Source organism: Toxotes jaculatrix, chromosome 13 (genome assembly GCF_017976425.1).
Source record: "Toxotes jaculatrix isolate fToxJac2 chromosome 13, fToxJac2.pri, whole genome shotgun sequence".
Lineage (NCBI taxonomy): Eukaryota > Metazoa > Chordata > Actinopteri > Toxotidae > Toxotes > Toxotes jaculatrix.
In genome coordinates this window covers 13,962,390-13,978,355 of record NC_054406.1, presented here as the reverse complement: position 1 = coordinate 13,978,355, position 15,966 = coordinate 13,962,390, and positions in this window count along the sequence as shown.

Genomic DNA, 15,966 nt, shown 5'->3' with positions numbered 1-15,966 from the left:
TGGAGGGCGATGGGAGGGGCGTGGATGCATACGTGACTTTTCTGTGTCTGTCTGTCTCATCACACAACAATGCACTCGAATGTGTGTATGTGCATCACTGGAAAAAAAACTATCTGCGGCACTGTGTGTTCACTAGCACATCCGGGCTCAGGCTGTCGTGCATTTGACCCTTTCTTTGTATGAAACAGTGTGTATGAATTGTAAATGTCAGTGGAAATGGCATGCCAACAGAGGTTCTGAAGAAGTGTTGTGTTGTGTGACAATAAAGGACATACATAACTGACAGGCGAGTCGGAAACAAACACGTGAGGGCCAAACAAACCTTGAATCTTATCGTACTTCCAAAACAGACAGCCTTCTTTCCCTTTCTGATTAATGTGAAGACAGTCAGTGCGGCAGATATTCACTTGTATTTGATGTCACCTCTTTCTGCTGATGTTTACATTTTCATATCCAGTGACTGAGAAGGATGAAAAGGATTGTCCAACAATCAGCAATTAGATGCATTACATAACAAAAATTCACCTGCAGAGTCGACAAAGTATTGTAACATCTGCATTTCATTCATTTCATTTCAACACATACCACAAAACATATAATCCCTGTAATACCAGGTTTTCCTGTTGTCACAGCAAACTGATGCTGATTAAGACTTTGTTGAGATTTTTTTTGTTTCCATGACAAAGGCATGCAGACTGATCCTGTCTGGTTGGGTCAGAATCTGTTGTCATGGTGCTCATATAAAACTAACAGGATCTATATGGTACACTATAGCAGCGGGATAGGCAGGGCAGCCGGGGTCTATCCGGACTCGGCACAGCTCCTGCATTACAGAGTTCACCAGAGGGTCAAAAGTGTCACCACATACATCACAGTTGTAGCAGAACGGCACACACCGTTGCCATGGAGATCGGCCATTTTTTTCCCCTGCTGTGCTAAGCCAAACAGTGGTGGGTGGGTGCCGAGATACAAGAAAAGACAAAAAGGATTGTGTGCCCGGGCTTATGTATGTTTCAGAGTGTACCTATGTGAAGTGAGTGTGTTTATTTGACCAGGCGTATTTCAATTACGGCAGGAGAGACACATGTGTGCCTTCCTTGTTTGGTCTGACTATCTGTGGTCTCAGCTGTACTCATCAGGAAAGCTGCGCAACAATAGCTAAGGTGCCCGCGGTGGGAGCTGCACAGCGTGATAAAACTGGCAAAATGACGGTGTCAGAAGCTCCATTGAACATAATCAGGCTGTGGTAGATGGGCTCGGCTGTTGGGTTTGGGACTATAAGTCTGGCGATTAAACATGCATGGGGAGAATCCTTCATCACGGGCGAAACAAAGACGCCCTGCCCTTCCCACGTGCTCCAACATCGCCATGGAAAAAGCCTGTTTCCTTGGCAACCAAAGTGGCTCTCTTTGTCACAGGAATGGGGAAGGAGGCAAAGGAGGGAAGGGAGGGAGTGGGGGTGGGTGGTGGAGAGGGGGAAATTGAGTGTAGGCATGACACTCCACACTAACCTCCACCTGACCTCTAGGTGAACATGCCATATTGGTTTCCTGTTTTCCTGGAGGGGAAAGTGTGATCGGTTGGTTCTGATTCAACAAAGATGAGTCCAGTTGCCTGAGTTGAGATTCCGACAACTACATTTCAGGGTTTACTCATCATAGATGTGTATAATGTTTCTGATGATGTTTCAAAATATCATACAGGTTTATGCAGCAAAGAGGACTAGAAAACATTGTGTCATTAGTCCATGCTGACAGACAGCACTGCCCAAGTGCTTTCTCAAAAGCCGACATCTTTTCTTCTACTGCCCCCAGTGGCAGAGTGTTGTGCCAGTGAAGGTGAAAGAGGGAGAAGCATAGAAAGGGCTGAGTGAAGGAGAAATGACTCAAGGCAAGGAAATGGAGGATGCAGTTCAGAAAGCGTAGTGTTGAGAAAAAGACAATGGGTTGTTAATACAGGCCAGCCAGACAAAGAGAGGAAGGGAGACAAAGCGAGACGAAGCTTTTATGTCGACCCATGGCTGCTCCTGTAGCAAAGGCTGGTACTCGGGCTGTAATGCTAACCTAGTGTTTCCCTAATGGGCTTAATGACATATGGAGCACAGATTGTAGTAGGAGCCGGCTCACTTTGAAACCACTGTCGCCTCCCTCAGGGCTTTGCAAGCAGCACATTATGAAGACGTGGTGACTAAGGACACAGTTCAAATCTGGTGAACTTTAATAGTTTTCAGATGATAACTGAAAAGATCTTTTTGTAACCTGAAATATCTTTATATCTGACTATAAACACCTCTCAACAGGTGTTTGACTTTCTTTTTCAATTCCCAGCATAAATAAAATACAGAGGATAACTTCTTAAAACGATTATTATTTGTGACACCACATGATGATGTGCCTTCCTTTGTAAATTCTTGCTACTGGCCCGTATAACATCTCCCTAAGCATCTCCCAGTGGCATATCACCCGCCATTTTGTTTCAATTTGTTCCCATCACTTATCTCTTCCTCCTCTCAGCTCCTTTAGTCTGTCCACATCTCACTTGTCGTCTGGACGTCATCTTCTCATGGACTGTTACTGATGATATCGGATTGCTGTTGGCTTTACGGCGCTGGAAAGTGGAGCTAATGGGCTTTCAAATGCTTTATCGTGAATACAACCTGTCAAGAGGGGAGAGATAGGATCAGATTTGATTAGCGGGCAACAGCAGCAGAATAAAACGTATTTAAATAGAGGGGATATTGTCTTGTTTTTCTGCATGTCTGTGAGTGTGAGAGATAGAAAAAGAGAAACTTCATAAAGAATATTTATAATAATTTACTGCTTTGCACCAGCCTTATTAGGTGCCCTTGGATTATCCTCATCTTTGCAAGTCTTTTCATCCGTGCTTTCATTCTCCCTTCCAGTTTCTCTTTTTCCATGTCCCTCCCCAGTGGAAGAGAGAGTAACACTGCCTCTTTTGGCTGGATACGGTAAATGTGTTCCTCTCTGGCAGATGAATGATGTCAAACAGACATATTTATATTCATTTAGGACTGAGGAGGAGGAGAACCCATCTGTAACGGATGTGATAGGAACCGCTATGTGTGAGTGTGCGTGCATTTAGGTGTGTGTCTATGTGTTAGTGTGTGCACATGCATGTTTGAGCATGTGTTCCAAGGTATCCATCGTTTGTGATAAATGAATTATGCTTTTGTGTGAGTTGATACCGTGTTTGTGGATTTGTGTGTGTGTGTATGTGTGTGTGTCTGCGTGCAAGCGAGGTCATTCCCCGGTCACTTGTTCAGGCTGTGTGATGAATGAAGAGGAGAGGTGCCTGCAAAGCTGGAGAGATTTGGGAGAAACATTGTTCCACAGGGTTAAAAATGATCTTGTGTTGTGCCAGAGGCTGAGGGAGTGTTGCTAAAAAAAAAAAAAAAAAAAAAATGTAAGGCTGAAATTTAAGTGGACGTTTATCATATCTGATGTTTAATATCAACCTCGGCAAAGTAATAAACTAATAAAATATTAATATTAGCTATTTGATTGTGCAGATTTGCTCAGAGAGAGATTTTGCAAGTAAATGCAGTACCCAAAATCTCCCCCACAATGTCCATTTTTTCTTTCCTACAGGAGAAGGTGGAAGTGGCTGTGTTTGGCTTGGACAGCAGGCCGGTGGGGTCAAAGACATCTGACTCAACCAGGACGTATCAGGTTGCAGTAGACAGGAAGTAAGTTGACCAAACAGGAAGGACTTTATGCAGAGGAGGCTACTGAAAGCCAGCAGCATTCACAGCCATCAGTGTTTGTCAGCACTGTGCCAAAAAATACACTCTGTGTATGTGTGTGTGAAAGTAGTATTTCTCTGTTTTTTTATTCTAAATATTTACATGCTGTTGTTTTTTAACTCCATAACTCTTACATGAATCTTTGACCTTTTTTTAGATGATGAAAAACAATGAAGATGAAGAAAAAAAATCAAAATCACTTATTTAAAAAAATCCAGGTATTTAGTCATTGATCAGCTCTGATTTGCGGATGTACTGGGATGATTGGTGTGTGTGTGTGTACAACCAATTGTGAGCGTGTGTGCCTAAGACTATGTGCTTGGGACAGTGTGGTCAGGCAGAAGTGCATTGTGGGATCGATGTCCACACCTCATCCTAAATTATTCATCCTGTCAGCTGGCCTGTCCACCATCACCGTGGAAACCGCTGACCAAGAGCTTTACCCCCTTCCCTACGGATTCACCTCTTCATCCCTTCCTCAGTCCTCACTTCCTCCTCTCTCTCATTATCTCTTCCCTGATTCATTCATTTACAGCCTCTCTCGCCTTCACTCCCACTTTCAAGCCTTCCTTACTTCTCCAATCTTTTCATCTGTCTTTCTTCCACTCCCATTATTCAGTATATCTGTCTTCCTCATTAGTCCTGAACTCCCACTGACTGTCTTTCTTTTCCTCTTCCTCTTTCTCTCCCTTTATTTCCCCATGCTGACATTTTCTCCTCTGCTACCTCCATGTTGCTGACTAAGATTATAATGTGTTGGCTTTGTAGGATGTTTATGTTTGTGTCTTTGAAGTCTGCCCCAGTGGCCTCTTGGAAGACAGCCATAATCCTAGTGAGCCGCCAGAGGTTGTTCAGCGTGCCGTGTGTGTGTCTATTCATCCTCATACATGTGTGAACGCATGTGTGCACATGATCAACTCCAAGTGCAGTGTGTGTGCGAGTGTGTGTGCGCGCGAGCGTGAGTCAGTAATTGTGACATGGCTCATACATCATGGCCAGAGCCCGTTTGATTACAAGCGGAGGGGCCCAGTGATTAATTGTTGGATTCAGCTTCCTGGCCCGAGTTGTGACACCCGGTCACAGAGCATCTGTACTGACACACCCCCCTAGCCCCACAGCCCTGCTTCAGCATACCCCCATACCGACTACACCCCTATACACACACCCACACACACACCCAAGTACCCCCTTGCCTCCATCTCACTTCCTCCCCAGCACTCCATTACCTCCTGCCCTTGTCTTGCCTCCACCAACAACACACACCGTACCTTTTACTTTCCTTCCTCACCAGGCTTGACTCCCTTGTACTCCACTGCCTTCTGTTTTATCTTAGCCCTACCCTCCCACTCTGTTCCCCCTCTCCAATCCACCTTATCCCCCACCGTATATCTTGTCTTTACTGCTTTGCACTCCCCACCTCTGCACTCCCTCATCTTGCTTCTCTTCCCTAACCTTTCCTTTTTAAGCCATTCTGTGCAACTCACAGCTTCATATTAACCAAAGCCTCATTGTTTTGATCTTATCACCTTTAGCCTTGCAGCTTTTCCCCCTTTCCCACAAGCTGCGACCCCTCCATTCCTAATCTGATTCTGCTCTCCTCTAAGTGCATCTGAACTCCCTCATGCACACACAAGCAATCGCACATCCAGTATACCTATCCTTGCATGTGAGTGCACAGAACATGCACACACACATTTTATTGCCTAGCCAAACGCCTCTTTTGTACATCTGTTCCAGCATCTAAAAGCATCTCCACCTGCCAGTAAAGGTCATGAAACCTAGGTCCCCATGGTCCAAAGCAGCCCTTAATCCTACAAGCAAGCAACCTTGAGGCCAAAAAACTGCCCTTTTGTGCTTCAGACATGGTGCCATCAAAAAAAATACCCGGAATTGTATTTATGAAGGTCTTTTCTAAAACAAGACTCGTGCAAAGAGCTTGAGCCAAGTCAAACTGTAATTTTTAAAATAAGGGGCTATTTAGTTAAATCAACATTGTGGTAGTTCTTGGTACACTGCACTTTGTGTGCACATCTTTGTAACAATTTTAACCCAGGAACTGACTCAAATGCAGGGATCGCACAGGGGATCAGGTAAGAGTTCAAAAGCAGTCCGAGTCTTGTCTTGTAAGTCAGACTTCACACACAGGAAGGTCAGTCACAGCGTGGCAAACAAAGCAGGCAAAAAAGCATGCACGAGCAACAATCAACGAGAAACTGGAACAGCTGGAAAACTTGACTAACTGGTACTGCAAAGACAATCTGACAAATGATGAGGGGTGGGGGAGGGTGGACAAGGCTATATATACACAGGGAGCTAATTGCCTGATGAGGAGACACAGGTGACACAGAAAACTGGTGGGAAAAAAACACAAAGGCAGGAAGTACAGGAACCATAAACACATAAGGTGAGTGATTTCAAAATAAAACAGGAAATAACTACAAAGAGTCTAGGCGGGATGTTACAGTTACCCCCACCCCCTAGGGATGGCACCGCATATCCTAGGCAGCTCAGGATGACAAAGTTGAAAGTCCTTGTTGAGGGTGGGGTCCAGAATGTTGCTGGCTGACACCCACAATCTCTCCTTCAAAGTGTACCCCTCCCAATCCACCAGATACTGGCGGCCCCTGCCCTTCCTGTGGACAGCCAGTAGCTGTTTTACCACGTAGGCTGGTATTTTAGGGGAGGTGGGGGTCTGGTGGAAGGAACCAACAGGCTCTCTTTGACAGGCTTTACCTTGGAAACATGAAAGGTCTGAATCCTCATGGTCTGGGGCAAAGTCAGACAGCAGCAGGGTTTACCACCTTGGCCGATAAACCTGTGGGCCAGCATACGGGGACTTTATCTGGAGGAGCAAGTCTCAGGTTGACAGCCAGAGCAATGGAGCTGTAGTCTGTAAAAGTTAGCAAAGCCCAAAAAACATTGCAGCCACTCAGTGACTGCACTGACCTAAACGACACCGGAACGACACTGACTAGACGTGGCATTAATACTCCTCTGCCTTCACGAAGAGCTGATTCTCCGGAAGCCTCTTGAGAACATGGTGGACATGCTCCTGCTCAGTCTTGGAAAAAATCAAGATGTCCTCCAGATAGACAAACACAAACTAATTGAGCATGTCACAGAGAATGCGGTTAACAAGGACCTGGAAGACAGCAGGAGTGTTCATGAGTTTGAACAGCATAACCAGGTACACCTAGAACCAACTGGGTGTGGAGAAGGCTGTCTTCCATTCATCACCCTCTCTGATCCTGACCAAGTGACAGGCATTTCCGAGGTCTAGTTCAGTAAATATAGTGGCTCCCTGTAACAGTTCAAATGCTAAACTATGATGTAGTTCAGACCACAGTAATCGATGCAGGGGTGGAGGGACTTATATTTCTTATCGACAAAGAAGAAACCCATACCGGCTGGGGAAGAGGACGGGTGGATGATTCCAGCTCTGTGTTTGTATTGTTCCATAGCCTCTCTCTCCACAGCCAAGAAAGAATAAAGGCAACCTTTGGGGGGAACAGTTCCTGAGAAGAGGCCAAAAAACAAAACAGGGGTTCGAAACAGCATGTTACTGAGGTTACTTTTTATGTCAGTTACTTCACTCTCTTCAAACTAAATACATGCAGTGTTGCATACCAAGAACAGAACCGCCTTTGCACATGGTTCCCATAAACTGTAAAAAACAATAAGTGTTCCACGCCAATGTTCAAAACTTTGACACGCTTCATAGCGAGGGGGAAAAATTTAGTGTGTCCACCTGAGTGTCATGTGTCCATCACTGCCAATCACAACTGGAGCTGATAAATATCTGTGAATACTGCAGTCATTTCACCCCCGAAGAAGAGCCAATTCCCAGTGAGAAGAAACGCCAGATGTTCATGGGTGTTAGTCGTTTTTTTTTTTTTGTTGAGTGTGAAAAGGCCTAGATATAAAATATATAATCATATCCTTTAAATACAGATCTGAGAGAGATTTGGCACTGTGAGGAAGATGAGGAGACAGAATGTGAGGAAGCAAGAAATTCAGAATGAGAGTCAATAGGAAACAAAGGAAGGGAATCTGTGAGTGTGAGCAAGCAAGCTGGTGAGAAGTAGAGACAGTTTTTGTGTGTGAGTGTGTGTGTATGTGTGTGCATTCCCCTGGCTCTCACCTCCATGCGGTATCAGGATGAGGGATGGTCCTGCCAGCGATCAGCCCAAGCCTGGACTCAAGCTCCGCACAAGGATTCCCTGCTGAAACCATTAGTCTGGGCATTAAACACCATTAGAGCATACACACACACACACACGCACACGCGCACACACACACACACACACACACACACACACACACACACACACGCGTGCTTGCGTGTTCACACATTCAGGGTGTAAGTGCTTTACCACAACCCTGCACTCACAAATATACATCCATGGTATGAGTGTGTAGCTGGATGGTCTCACACATATATTCGCATATCCACGAGTTACAGGAGGTACACACACACCATCAGAAGAGAGAATTGAGGAGAGTGACTGCCAGACAGATTGGCTGAAGCTGAAGGGAAAAGAGCAATAGGATTGGAGAACTCCAAAGAGAAAGAACAACGAAAAAAAGTAGGGAGGTGAGAATAGAAGGTAGTGGAGCATTGAAAATCCACTTTTCCTTTAATGTCTCATTTCTCTTGCTATCATCTACTCTATTTGCCTTTTCTAATGCATAATTAATTAACGACAAGTAAGAAATTAATTTCCTGGATGTCAGTTTTTTTTCGTAGGCTTACCTCATCTTTCCCCTACACTGCACATGAATGCTTTTTTCATATCTGCATGTATTTATTACCTGTTTCTGTATGTATGTGTGTGGTTATGTGTGTCTGTGCTCTCATGTTGCGTGCTGGAGCGAGCGTGTCCCCGGCGATCCAGGTGTAATTGGGTTAGTGACAACCAGGACAATGTGACACCTGCAGGTCTCAGCTGTGCCTCTCCCCACTGAACTGGCCTGGAGTCAGCTGGAGCTCTGTCATCTGGACTAGCCTCAGCTGAAATGGCCATTCTGGGACTGATCCAGGGTTAGAGGCTCCGCTGGGCACAACACAAAATATCATTCTAAATCCTAACCTTTTGTCTTTTAGCTTGACAGAAGCAACAATAAAGGACAGAAATAGAGATTATATGACATCCATCTTAGAGTATTAAAAAAAGCTGTGGCTCAATAAAACGTGTATCTTAAAGGTCCCAGATCATTAAAATGGGAAAGCATTATAAACTGTGAATGTAGCTGTACATGTATATTCTGATCCACATGTAGCGTGTTGCTGATCCTGCAGCATGTACCTTAGCCTTCCAGTCAATCTGATCTCAGGCCAACTTGTGAGTTGACCTGTGATTAGACAATCAGAGTGTTTGCTGATGAATAGCAGAAAATCTTAACATGTGTGGCTGAGACAGAAAGGGGCCCTCAGATTTACAGAGTTATTTAGCATCAGTGAAAACAGCCTAAAATGTGTCATCTGATGCGTTGCCAATTTAAGGTTCGTTTTTTATTCATATGCAGATTGATTGGTAATTTTATGTGAAACATAATTTCATGAACCTTTATGAAGTTACTGTTTTATCAAGTAAACCTATGCTTCCCGTCGGTATATGTTTCTCTGTTTAAATGTTAATTAAATACATTGATTCAAGCATCAACTGGGAAATAAAAGCTGCAATTCCCAAATGTAATTCTAAAAAAAAAAAAAAAAAGATGTTACATAAAACCATACACAGACAAAGATATTCATTTACAGCTCTGTGTGATCCTCTGAAGGGCACCTTGTGGCGTGAGCATTAGTGACAAATATCACACACACTCACGCAGCAAATAAACGCTGTTGGTGTGTGACAGTTTCCCGGATGCCCTCCTCCTCTCATCAGGCAGAACTTGTGATCACAGGCTGATATCATCACAAAAACGTCTCCCTGTCACATCAGATTTCTGCTGTTCATGTCTGAGAACTGTCTCTCTAGGCCCAAGTGGCGGCAGACCATGCTAACCAGCGCCACGCCATCGGAAGCTAATAAATCATCTGTGGTTTTATTTCAGATTTATTCGGACCGTAATGAAGACGCGACGGGCCCCAGGCTGTAACCGACGGCGACAGGGTGACACTGATGAATGGCTAAAGGTGCGTTCTCTACAGTCGGAAGGAGAGGGAGGACTGTCAGGCTGCGGCGGTGCGCTGTGTGTGTGTTTGTGTGTGTGAGATCAGTTGCACTCCAAGAATCTGTTAGATCACACAGTAGACACAGTAGACCTGTACTGTAGATAGCATTAAATGTATAATTATCACCCTTTGAGTACGGAGCCTGTGGATGATAGAACCCGAAAATGCATCATCAAGGTTATCTTCAATGTTACCTTCATCTCCGCCATCATTATCATCATTACCATAATCATGGATATTGTTTTTACCATCCTCATCATCAAAATCATTATTAAATTTTCAGTCGCCATCATTCACGTCAATACCAGCATCATTACAGTCATCTTCACCTCATAGGTGATCCCCACTTTATTGTCATCACTTCATTATCTACTGTACTCACACATCATCATTATCAGCACAAGCCAGCAACACTGTCAACAGCTTTTTTGTCATTATCATTATCAGTTCTGTTCAATATTATCATCATCTTCATCCTAATAACTGTCCAAAACTTCAACATCACCTAAAAATCAGCATCACTGTGATCATTACCATAAACATCCAAATCTTTGCCATCAACTTAATCACACTTAATCACTCATTTTTATTAGTGTCTTAATCGCCATTATCCTCACCACCCCTACTACCGTTGTCATTATTGTCAACATCCTATTCCTTATTTCTTTATCACAAGCATCACCTTCATTGCTATTGTCTTTATCAACCTTATCAGTGTGATTATCAATATTTTCATTGCCATCATTGCATCAACGGTCATTAACCAGCATCTTCATCGTTACCATCAGTATGAAAATCAGTGCCTTCATCATCTATTATTATCACAACCATAATCATTCACATTGCTATTACCACTGTTATCATTATCATCACCAACATTACGAATGGGTCTATTGACTTCATACCATCGTCATCATCATCATTATATACCTGCCATCATAATAAAAAATGTCATCATCATTGCCATTTACTTTGTCTAGGTTTGATTCAACTGATCCAAGTATTTTTTCCCCAATACCTCAACTCAGAGTATGTGCTGATACTTAGCATCAGTCCTGTACCAGTGCTCTCTTTTTGCCCAATATAAAATTTACATTCCTCACTGTCTGGATATTATTGGCCATATATTACTGGGAAGAGGAAGCACTGAATTTTAATGACATTAACAAACGTAACATTAATTTTAAAATCATCACCATCTTTTTTTATCAACATTATTATCATTATCATCATCACCATCATAATCAGTACTAACTACAAATCAATATGATTTCAAAGAGATTACCTGATGAAATAAAGTTATATTTAAAATCATTGCTATCAATTTCATCATCAAATCTCTGATCAAACATATCATGGCCAAATGCCTCCGCCTCAGTGTGCTGGTATTCCCATCGCTCCCTCTGTGTTGCTGTACTCCATTACACTGACTCTGTGTTTTGATAGCATGCACTTTCTGTGTGTCATCACAGTCCTCTCTGTTGGCCAAGGACAAATCGACTAAGCCAACTCAATGTTTCAATCCTGGCAGCTTCCAGTCATCTTGTCAATCAGTGAATCCATACCAAGCTTGTCTCAGCCAGGCCTGACACAGTATGGCACAGCACTTTGTGAAGAGCACCGAAAGACATGGATACGTCATACATCATAGGCAATAATGTGGCACCAATATGACTACAAGTTTCACAAAGTTCTAACTACACATTATACAGCAAACCAAATATAATTGAAATATTTTTAATTCTTTTAAAAAGTAATCAGTAATGTAAATATAACAAGTAGCTTCTGCCCATATCGTCCTTACATTTCATGGAAAACAAAACTTAAAACCCATTTAACTGCTACTTTATGTATAAAAAAATATCAAATAATCATGTATGGTCTTGAAAGGTGGCTCTGAAAAGTTTGAAACTTGTTCTCTGCACACCTAGCCGATTGCTGCATTAAGTAGGCATGCTTGTCAGATTGTCAGTATCAGAAACTGACAAAAAAACTGTCACAGGAAAGGGGTGGGTGGAGGGGTTTCAGATGCTGTTCGACGACTGAAGCATGCTTAGCCCTTGAGGCTGAAAATTTACTAAACTGTGTTTCGTAAATATAATTAAAACACAGTGTAGTTGGTCATTGAGAAGGAGTGGATACAGCAGAGGTTTAAGCAGCTGAGACAGCAGAGAAACCAGGATTTACACACACACTGCTTTCACAGCTCAGTGTGCAGATTCTGTCAAGAACCTGCCAGCTCCTTCCCACGTTAGTTAAATGTAGTAGAGGATGGGGGTTACTGCTGTGTGTTTTCTTGGAGCAAAGGAACGTTTTACTGGTTAGTTTGCTTGTAAACTGTAAGACCATAGGCCTTGGCTATTCCAAGCCATTGCAGTATTTTTGTGCCGATTTTAACGTGTGAATTTTATTACAATCAGTAACACAGGGGTATGATGTTTACATGTGCCTTAGCAGCTTTCGGTGTGTATAGTATTGTGCACTGTAGTGTGAGCGCGTCTTCACTCCATCACCCGCTCTCTCTAATTACTGCTGTTTGTCCATGGTGAGACAACATGAAGGCATTTGACCTTACTGGCTGACAACCACCATGAAAGGACAGATAACACACTCCTCCTTTACACAGGACTGGCACCATCTCTCTCCTTCCATCTTCATCACTCCCTCTCACACACTCTGTTACACTCCTTCACTCTGTTTCTCCATTCCTCTCTCCAACCCTGTCCAAAGCTGTCACTCACTAGCCGCAGAAATCACTTTCACAATCTCTTATCCAGTTATCTTCCCTGTCTTTCACTACTCTCTCACTCTTTTCCACGTTTCTTCTGGCCTCCCTCTGGCCCTACATGATAAGTTGTGCTCTGTTTACCATATTTGCAGCATAGTTTAACAAGGTATTAGCATACCCTGTGGGTCTTTAAATTTTAGTTTTCAAATGGGTGACAAACACGCTTTCATACACATCTAACAAAAGCACACACACGCATACAAATGCATACGCCACACCTATAAGTGCGCAGTGCCAGTTAATTAGAGCTCGAGGCCCTTCTCTCCTAACGAACCTGGGGGTAATTAAAGAGCCCCTGGACACGGGTGTGTCTGTGAGCTGCTTCTAATTAAGCCCCAGCGAGCTTATTTAGCTAATTAGCTAAAGGCTCGATGTCGGACACCAAAGCATTCCAGCCCCCGGCGGAACACAGGAAGTTACAATGTTCCCACATCGTTCCTGGCAACACTTTCATTTCCTGGGGCATTAATCACTAGAGTTACAACTGTCGCCATAGTGACTCGCCATGCGGGAATGGGGGGTTGGGGTGAGGGGGGGGCCTGCAACCCTGAGGGTGAGAGGTGTGGGCCGTTCATGTTAAAGCTCTGGGATGATGGGACCAATCACATGCTGAGTTCACAGCCAGCAGGTATGAAGGGGAGGGGCTGGAAACATATTTGAGAATTGGAGTATGTGACATTAACATGATGCCTATCAAACAGCTAGTGATTAAGGGCATGATTATATAACAAACCCCCATCTGATATGGACAATAACTAGTCATCACCTGACCATCTAAATCAAGGCAAACTATGATTTATTTCAGCTTGGACCATTGGTCTGTCTATGGTTTCTGTCAATTAAGATACATTGTACTCACCAAAATAAGTGCTGATATATTCACTGCAACATTTCTAAAAATAGCTTCATTCTCCAGGTAAGTCACATTTATTTGGCAGAGAGAACAAAGCTGAACAGCACAGTTTTTACAAAATCTGTTTGTTGTAAACATACATTCATTTGTCAGTTTATTAGGTACTCCTAGTTAAAAAAAAAAAACTAATGCTAAAAACTAAGACTTCAAATTGTGTTGTATGACATCCAACCATGACTAAAGTGTTAACACCTGTTCAGAATGAACAGGTGATGAAATCGTTCATACAGGGAAAATGGACCACACTTTTGGACCTTTGGTCTGTCCCTGAAACCATTAATGGTGCAAGTACTGGAGGATTTAGCTGCCTCAGGAATTTTCACAGCTGAGACTGAACTTGAATTTAATATTATTGTTAGTAACCACAAGGTAACAAAACAGGTAAAGAGGGACTAACTTAACACAATCCATCTCCTAAACTTCAACATAACCACGTAACAGTCTCTGTAACAGTTAACTGAAGAGTCTACTTTCTTTCCATCATCTGAGCAGACAACAATTTACTTGGATAAAGGCTTTTCACAGGGAGTGTCCTCTGCATGACACAGGGATTTCTAGAGCTTGTCTGGGGTGGTTGCTATGGTGATTATTTGGCTCTTTACTGCGAGAGCCTTTTCTACATTTGTACAGGCAAAAAGTGACATAAGTAGCTGTGTGAAGAATGAGCCTCATGCTGAAGCCAAACTGGACTATTTAAAGTTTAGCACTACTGATAAAGTTAGAGTACTACAGGAATACTAGATCTGTCCCAGATGAATACATGTTTCTAGCAGCTACACTAACTTTAGTCACAGTAAACAATACACAAGTCACTCTTAAGGGATAGATATGGTATGTGCACTATGTAATATAAAAACAGTAAAACCGGAGTCTGCTGGGGGAGCCTGTTTAATGTTTATGTGATAATGGTACAAGTTATTTACTGTTAAAGGCTAAAAGCCTTTTGAAATATGGGTCAAACTTTGTTTTAATTTTTAAACACGTAAACACCTTCAGTCTGATCTAATGGGTGTTCTGGGCCAGTTGCTGAGTAGTGGCAGATGAAAGTGGGAGCACCGCAATTTCAAGTAATGTGATTACCGGGCATTGTTTACTTTATAGCTCAAGTAATTTGGTGATTATTTTATCTGTTGTTTAAATTCCCAATATACTGATTTTGCAGCAAACATAGGTCATATCCGTGGCTAAAGGTTAAACAGTTTTATTATGGAAAAAAAAAATACTGTATTTCATATGTGAAAGATTAACTGAACATTGATCATTAACCTGGCCAACTGTCAATTAAGGAAATTACTTACAATTTGCATCCCTAAATTGGGCAATGTAAATAATTGGACTGCTTGCTGCAATACAACATAAGCTGATTACCATTATTAAAAGCACCTCCAGCAAAGTAGTGTCTGCCATCTGCACCATGTGTGAAGGCAAGTGTTTAAAGGTAAGCTGAAACAAAATAGTGGAGAGAAGTGAGTAAGTACTGTTCTCCCATTACAGGCACGAAGAAGCATTGTGATTTGAAGTGTTTCACAAGTCCTCCCGGAAATCACTAAACTTCTAAGAGCGGATGCATCCCAGAGTAGACGTTCGTCTCCTTTCATCTGCCTCCTCCTCATTTTCATCGTTCCCTCTTTTCCTCTCTGTAGCCTGTGTCACCAATAACTCAGCTTCCAACTTCATAGCTGGAGCGCATCTGATCCCCATTCATTTCCGCAGTGGGAGAGGGAGAGCTGGCGTTGGCCACTAAAGTCCTGATCAATCATGATCTAGCACGACAGCTTGTATTAGAGAAGGAGAGATGGAAGGATGGAGATACAGAGAGAGAGAGAGTGGGGAATATAAGATATTCAGACGTGGATATTTCTGTTTCGGAGATGCATGTGATTTGTCAGCATGACCAGATGTGATCAGAAGATGGTCAAAGGAAAAAGTGAGAGGAGGGGAGATGAAAAAAAAAAAACACATCCCCAGCCTGGTTCGTTATTAAGAGATTAAATCCCATCTCTGACAGACTTGTCAGTGAGAGGGGGAGACAGAATCGAGCATGGCCGGTAATTTGACTAGTTCCCTATCTCCTCACCGCTCAGTTGGCCGATGACAGCCAGGCGACAGAGCGTTGAATATGCAAGATGTCTCTCCCTGTATCCCTCTAAACTCTGCCGTCTACCTCACTCGTGAACGCTGTCATGGCTACCTCAGTGAGACACACATACACACACATGCAGACACAAAAATATATGCATGCACACACACAGCCCTGTGAAATGGTACATTTTCAACCATTTGCATTCTCACCAAGAGGTTCTGACCTCCCAAGATATTGACAG